Source organism: Pantherophis guttatus, chromosome 1 (assembly GCF_059756535.1).
Source record: "Pantherophis guttatus breed Tessera chromosome 1, ASM5975653v1, whole genome shotgun sequence".
Lineage (NCBI taxonomy): Eukaryota > Metazoa > Chordata > Lepidosauria > Squamata > Colubridae > Pantherophis > Pantherophis guttatus.
The window spans coordinates 225,322,779-225,330,707 of NC_142063.1; the positions used below are offsets into that span (position 1 = coordinate 225,322,779).

Here is a 7,929-nt window from a genome sequence, read left to right on the forward strand (position 1 = left end):
AACCTGAATATTTTAAAAATATCTGCACAGCTTTCAGGCTCTTTCTTTGTGAATTTAATATATTCAATTTAAAAACATCCACAGGACAGCCTTCCAGAAAGGCTGGGAAACATGGCTCTATGGCTTAGCTTGGGGTGCACAGAAAAGGACATAGCTGTGGGGCTAGCTGGAGCGCACAAATCCCTCTTCCTAATTAATTTTTAACATTGCTTCCCTCCTTTAAAATTTATATATGATGCTTATGTTTGTAATATTTTATTTGTGGAGCTCCTTTAGTCCCTCAGGGAGGGTGATGGGAAGATAAGCAAACAAATAGTGTATGACATCAACTTCAGGTGATGTCATGAAGATTGTTGCTTAATAGTGGTTAGTGAGGGGTTTCATGTTATTTTTTTAAAAATATGGATGCAACCTGGCAATTGGGTAGTCTGTGAAAATCTACTGTTTTTCTCTCACACCAACTTCAATACTCCCCTCCCCCAGTAAACGAATAAATAAATGAATAAAATCTCAAGCAAATTCAGTTTCAGCTCCTATCATATCAGCCTGATTTAACTTTACAGAAAACAATCTATTATGTGATGCTAGCTGCAGAGGCAGAGCAGGTAAAAATGAACTCTTTTAACTAAAGTAGAATGGGTCAACAAAACAATGGGTTTTGTTGACCCATTCTATTATTATTTCCAAGCAGCAACATTTCCAGAAATATATATGTATTAAGAATTCAGAACAAATTTTAATATAGTTCCTTCCAGATCCCAGTTTTCAGATAAAATAGTTTCTTAGAAGAATTGTATGGATTATATGCAAAATAAATATTGTTTTTAAATTTTTATTTAGAGCTAGATGATTGAATTTTTATTCCTGACAGATTTTTACAAACAGAGCAAAATAATTATTCTCAGCAGCTTCATTTGTAATCAGCCTGTTTAAGGATTGCTGCTAAAAATCTAAATTCATCATACTTTGTCTCAAATACAAATATCAATATTTTGCTTAGAGAAGGCATATATAAATTATTCTGAAAACTGGGATATGAAGATGCTACAATGAAAGATTGATAATAGATCGATGTAGTTACCTTCCTTTTCAAAATGTGGCTTTATAGCCCAAGCATTTTGCCTGAACTACTGCAAAGTGCTTTAAAACAAATGACGGGAAAGCAGCTAAAGAGCATTGCAACTGGATATGACTCCAGCCAGAAATAAAGCTCTCTCCAGCATTATCAATCTCTGCAAAATCCAGTATGAAGAAGGGTTAAAAGTTGGGGAAGCGTAGCTTGGAAAAAGATTAAGGGAAGACAGGACAGCTTTCTGGGTCTTGTAGTTCTTTCTTTAATAGCACTTTGATCTAAACTTCAAGAATGAGCTTAATTCCCCCCCTTTGTCTTCTTTTGGCAGTATTGTCTCCAAAAATACAAAAAACACCAGAGAGACAAAGGTGAGTAACCAACCATTTTGTTTGTGTGGGTACCTCTAGCAGGAGTGGAGTACCTGTAGAAGGGCAGTCTTTCCTCTGTACCACAGAGAAAAAAAACCCTTCCTTCAGAATTACTGTCTTTGGGAGAGGCTCTGAACTCCCTTTAAGTTAATGGAAAACAGATGCAAAAAGATCTGTTCTTTAATTTCACAACATATAGACAGCTTTAACCATAGTTTCAATTGGGAAAATGTGACAATCCTAGACCGGGCCATATCCAAAAATGCCAGGGAATTTCTAGAAACCTGGCACTCTGATTAATCAGCCATCAACAGACACATAGACATTAACAACATCTATAGACTATGCAAAAGAGGCAATCAACCAACCCAAAAGAGGAAAAAGACTCCAGCACCTCTCCACCAGCAATCAGCATAGATTAACTTCAAGATTAACTTCAGGCCAAAAATCAAGCAAGCAATACCCCAATCAAGAAACTGCCAAAAAGCCATCAATAAACAGTCCAACCAAAGAATCTCTAAGACCCACCCACCCAGACAGACAGACAGACAGGCAAGATACCAGAATATAAACTGACAGCAAATAGCACTCCTTACTAGCACTGATGATGTTACCTAGTTAGGGTAATGAAATGTCTGCAAGAAAACAAGCAAGCTCAAAACCACCAAGGACCCCTCAGATCTGTTTCATTGCACACCCCAACATTGAATTTTAAATGGACTATGCCATTTATAATGACCAGACATGAATTGCTGTGTTGCTGGTAGCTTAATATATAATGTCTTTCATGAATATTGTGTAATAGTACAAGTGTTTTTTCATAAAAATACAGAACAAGAGGAGACAAAAGATATGAGAGACAAACACCAGAAGAAAATGGCTCAGAAAAATGCCACGATTAGAGATGTAAGTAATTCACTTCCCTTACAATGCTCTTTTAAGCTTCTCTTTTTGTTTGCTTATTTGTATTCTATGATTGATGAATATTTCTTGCAATTTCTGCATTTTAGCTGGAGGAAGAGAACCAATTTTTAGCAATTGAAATTGAAAGCCTTCTGGAAAAAAACAAATACTTGAAGGAGAAACGTCTTCAAAGTCAAGGAAGTGAGTATAACTTTAACTTAACATTTTAATTATCTTCCTTTTAAAAATGAAAGTGATTTATTTCTTCTTAAATTTAGCTTTACAAATACTAGTTATTTTGTTATTTTTTGCCAGGGCCTGCCTAAGAGGAAGAAGACCATCAACATGAGAAACAGCCGGCTGGAAAAAGACAAAGGAAAACACAGGTACTATATAAATAAGGATATGTGATTAAATTAGTAACTTAATTAGTGGACTAAATTAGCAGATCAAGGAAATGCTGTGGATGTAGCATATGTAGAATTCAGTAAAAAATGCCAAGTAGACCACAACCAGTGGTGGGTTGCTACCAGTTCTCCCTGGTTCAGGAGAGCCGGTAGCGGAAATGTTGATGTGGGAGCAAACCAGTTCGCTCCGACTGTCAGCTGGGCCCTCCCTCCCGCCCCTGTGCTATACCTACCTTTATTCCTTCATTTTTAGCCCAGCTGAAAGGCATGGCAGAGTGGATTGCCATGCCTCAGCTGTTCCGAAATTCAATGTGCTTGCGTGATGCGCAAGTTTGGTAAGGCGCCGATCGCATGCAAAGCGCATGTGTGAAGTGAACTGGTGGTAACACAGGTTGGAACCCACCACTGACCACAACCTACATCTTCCTAAGATAGAACAGTGTGGGATAGACAGTACCAACACCAGATGGATTTGCACTTGGCTGACAAACCACACTCAGTATATAGCCTTCAATAAAATTACATCTACCAGGAGGGAAGCATGCAGTGGGGTACCACAAGGTTCTCTTTTGGGGCTCAATATCTTCATCAATGAGCTAGATTATGAGGTAGAAGGGGGCCTGATCAAATTTGCAGGAAAAAATAAATGTGCAGCATAGGCAGTACTTGACTCAATAGTAGCAACTATACGAGGCATCTAGGTGTCCTAGTGGATGACCACTTAACAATGACCCAGAATTTTTGCTGCAGCTGCCAAAAAAGTCAGTGCAGTTCTAGGTTGCCTCAAGAGTGGGATTGCATCAAAATCACAAGTGATAGTACTGCTCTATACCAAACTTTTGAGGCCACACATGGAATGCTGCATCCAGTTCTGGTCGCCACGATACAAAAAAGATGCTGAGAGTCTAGAAAGAGTCCAGAGAATAGCAACTAAGATGATAAGAGGTCTGGAGGCTAAATTATATGCTGATCGGTTAAGGGAGCCTATCAAAGAGAAAGATTAGGGGTGACATGATAGCTGTCTTTCAGTACTTGTGGAGCAGTCATACAGATGAGGCGGTTGACTTATTCTCAAAAGCACCTAAGGACTAGACAAGAAGAAATGCCTGGAAGCCAGAGGTGCTATTCAGCAGGTTCTGACAGGTTCTGGAGAACCGGTAGCGGAAATTTTGAGTAGTTTGGAGAACCGGCAAATACCACCCCTGGCTGGCCCCAGAGTGGGGTAGGAATGGAGATTTTGTAGTATCCTGTCATGCCCACCAAGCCATGCCCACAGAACCGGTAGTAAAAACAATTTAATTCCACCACTGCTGGAAGCTCTTTAAAGTGAGAGCCTACTGGAACTCAGAAATTTCCAGACAGTGAGAGCAATTAATCAATGGAATAGCTTGCCTGCCAGACTGGTGGGTGCTCCATCACTGGAGGTTTTTAAAAAAACATTTGGACGTCCGTTTGTTCAGATTCATATAAAAAGTGAAATTATCATACTGAGAGCCATTCTTTCATTGGAAATCCACATAGGTGTCATGAAAAAGAATGAAAAAAAAAATCTCTGAATTTTTCAAGGTGTTTTTCTGAGATTTTCAAATTCTCAGAATTCTATACCAGGGACACAGAAGAGCCATGGATGCCCAATAGTTGGAGTATATAATTCAGCCATGAAATAAGAGATTTTAGAGAAAATGCACTCTCTCGTGCATTAGAAATAGAATTTAGATAGCTTGTCTTGATATGCTTGGCTAAATCGCTCCAAAAACAAATGCAATGAAAAATCTTGCTAATATTCTGCCTGTTAATTTCTGCCCAAAAGTTATTCATAAGCTTCAATTATTGTCTATTTCAACGTGGCTGGTTTTGATTGGACAAAAATGCTATTTGATAAATAATTTAATGTGTTAGTTTTTTAATTGAAATACTTATATATATTTTTTCAAAAAAGGAACATATAGTTTCTCTTCAAATATAGCCTTCAAATATAGATAGGATTGAACTAATGTGATTCTGTTCTAACTTACTTGTTTTTAATCCATTTCAGTGAATGCATCAACTTTAAAGACACCTGCAATCCTTTTTGGGACTCTCACTGCTTCTTGCTTAACCCAATCAGGGACAACCAGAACTGGCTGGATTGCTGTGGCTAAGAAATGCAATCATGTGACATTGCACTTTATACTTCTTCACTTAACAACAGCAATGGCAATCGGAACCAATTTGGTCCCAGTTGAAATCATAACATGATGACAACCTTTATCATGAATATTCTCCATCAAATATGCTCCTGAAGCTCCTATGACTGGGGGCTTGACAAGGCAAAGGGGCTCATGTGGATAAATAAAATTGTGGGCTATGTCGTCAAACATGTATATGTGTAGAAGAGTCACTCCAGGCGAACAGGCCATGATGGATACTCTGTCAGTCCCACATTGCCACCGGGCTGTCATTCTGTGCCGCCTCATGTCCTGGAACCGCAACACTTATCATGATGCCACCTGCTTCTTCCCCCCACTCTCCTCACCATTTCCGGGGTATCCGTGTCCTCCAGCGACATCAGACGAGCTGTTGCCCCACAGCTGAGAGGCGGATGGATCCATGCCTACATGGATGCTGCTTCAGCTGCCTTAGCAATCATTAATGAGGGTTTCCCGAGGTTGACAGCCCTGGATTAATTGTACTCATTGACTGAACAGGGGGAGTGGCTGGAACCCACCAATCAACACGGGGGTATGGGGTGGAGTTGGAGGGTGGAGTAGATGGGTGGGCACACAGAGTATAAAACCAGTGATGGGAGCACAATAGGGTTAGAGCTGACAATATTTCACAAAAACGCTGGGTGATTTTGGAACGTGCCGAATGTTGAAAGATAAACCTTTATTATAGCATCCACCGTGTGGTCTGGTGTTTCTTTCCACACCCTGATTCAGAACCTGACATACCCCAGACTAACACCAATCTGCCAACCTGCATTGGACTAGTTTGGCAGATTATAATCTATTTTTCAAACGTGAATACAACTTCAAAAATGGAAAATGCCGATACAAAATACTAATAGGTGACTTCAGGGGTGAAATGCTCCCAGTTCGGACCGGCTCAGGTGAGTAGGTAGCAATGGTGGCAGGCAGTTCAGAGAACCGGTAGCAAAAATCCCTGCCCCTGCCCCCCATGCCCAGCTGAGCTACGTGATCATCAGAGCCTTTTTTTCCTTTTAAATAGTTCTGACGATCCCAGCTGAGTTGCCTGCTAATCAGGCAACTCAGCTTGGATCGCCAGAGCCATGTAAAAGAAAAAAAGTTTCTTTTTTTTCTCCCCCCCCGTGCCCCACCCCAGGTTGCTTACTTTAGCTGCTGGTTGCAATGCTGTAATACCTGCAGTCCATTGCATCAGCAAGCAACTGAATCTCCCTGCCTGCAATCAAGCTCATCGGTGAGCAGCTCTATCTGCAACTTTAAGACTTGTGGACTTCAACTCCCAGCAAAGCTGGCTGAGGAATTCTGGGAGTTGAAGTCCACAAGTCTTAAAGTTGCCAAGGTTGGAGACCCCTGTTCTATTGGGTAAGTTTTTTTCCCCTTTGGGAGCTTTAAAAAAAAAAGTTAATTGGGGTTTTTTTAGTTGTTCTTTTTTTAGACCTAGCCATTTAAAGTTTAGGAAGTTTTAAATTTAGCTGCTTTTATATAAAAATAAAAATAAAATAATATTTGTGCAGCTTTCTGAGATTTAGTGTGTTTCTGTAGTGTTTCACTCTAACTACACAAACACACAAAATCTCACAAAGCTGTATGTGGAATTTTGTGTGTGTAAAGTATGAAAGTTGTTTTTTGGGGCTTTTTGTGTCTGTGTGAGGTTCCTGCTTGTTGCAGGGGCCATTTTGGGTCTAGCACAGCTGCTTTTACATTGTGGGTGAGCCAGTTGTGTTGTGTGTGTGTAAAGTGTGAAAGTTGGTTTTTTTTGGGCTTTTTGTGGCTGTGTGAGGTTCCTGCTTGTTGCGGGGCCATTTTGGGTCTAGTACAGCTGCTTTTACATTGTGGATGAGCCAGTTGTGTTGTGTTGTGTTTTGTAGGTTAAAAAGGGGCAAAGAAGTGACATTGACTTGGCCACACCCACCCAGTCACCTTACCACCAAGCCCCGCCCACTAATTAAGCCACGCCCACAGAACCAGTAGCAAAAAAATTTAGATTTCACTCTTGGGTGACTTTAATGCAAGAATGGAAAGAACAATAATTCGAGAAACACAATTGGCCCATATGGAAATGGTGAACAAGATAATAGAGGCGATAGACTAGTAGATTTTGCTGAAGAACAGGAGCTTTCTATCATGAACTCATAAGAAAAAAGCTGGCAGAAAATGGACATGGAAGAGTCATTTGGGTAGACAAGTGAAATTGATTACATCATGTCAAGTGATAAAAACATATTCTACAATTGTACTGTCATCAATCACTTTAACATTGGAAGTGACCCTAGAATGGCACAAGCTAAAGTGAAGATAGATTGTCAAAAAGAGTATATGAAAATAATACAGACATCACAAAAAATGAAAATAAAGAGTGATCAGCTGTTAGAGAAGAGCAGTGATTTTGAGATTAATTTATGAAATCACTTCACCCTATTGCAAGATTTGAAAAAGATAAACATTACAGACCAAAACAAAGAAATAGCCAAAACCATCCTTAAATCTGCTATACCTATAGCACCACCAGAAAAACACTTTGTATAATCAAAAATCTCTACTGCAACTATTGATTAAATGAAAAACCACAGACAATCAAGAATACTGCAAGTTTCACTAATAAACTTGAGTACTTTGAACTTTGCAAGACCTTAAGAAAACGTATCCAAGAAGAAACACGTCAACAGTCAATATGCAGCTCGTGAAAAAAATGGGATTAATAGAGCAAAATGCAAGCTTACAAATACAAGAAATAAGGTTTTTGCATTAAAACATGAAGATGGCTCTGTGTGTAGAACAAGAAAGGAAATGTTAGAAATAATTTGAAAATTCTATTCAGAGTATACAAAAATCAAGATCATTCAAAAGTAATAACACCCACAAAAAAGGAAATACCAGATATCCTAGTAGAGGCAATATCACATGCCATAAAATCAATAAAAAATGGCAAAGCTTCAGGAAATGACTGTAACAGTTAAAATGCTGAAAGCTAGTGGCCACCATTCACACAAGCT

General features: G+C 39.3%; 1 long non-coding RNA gene across 1 annotated transcript; it reads left to right on the plus strand.

Annotated features, from left to right (window-relative positions):
* The first annotated feature begins 1,303 nt into the window (after positions 1 to 1,303).
* LOC148116792 (uncharacterized) lies at positions 1,304 to 5,629 on the plus strand. Its single transcript, XR_015733809.1, has 5 exons — positions 1,304 to 1,440; positions 2,273 to 2,346; positions 2,451 to 2,544; positions 2,659 to 2,729; positions 4,786 to 5,629. It is a non-coding gene; the product is annotated as an uncharacterized LOC148116792 (long non-coding RNA).
* Positions 5,630 to 7,929: the final 2,300 nt, after the last annotated feature.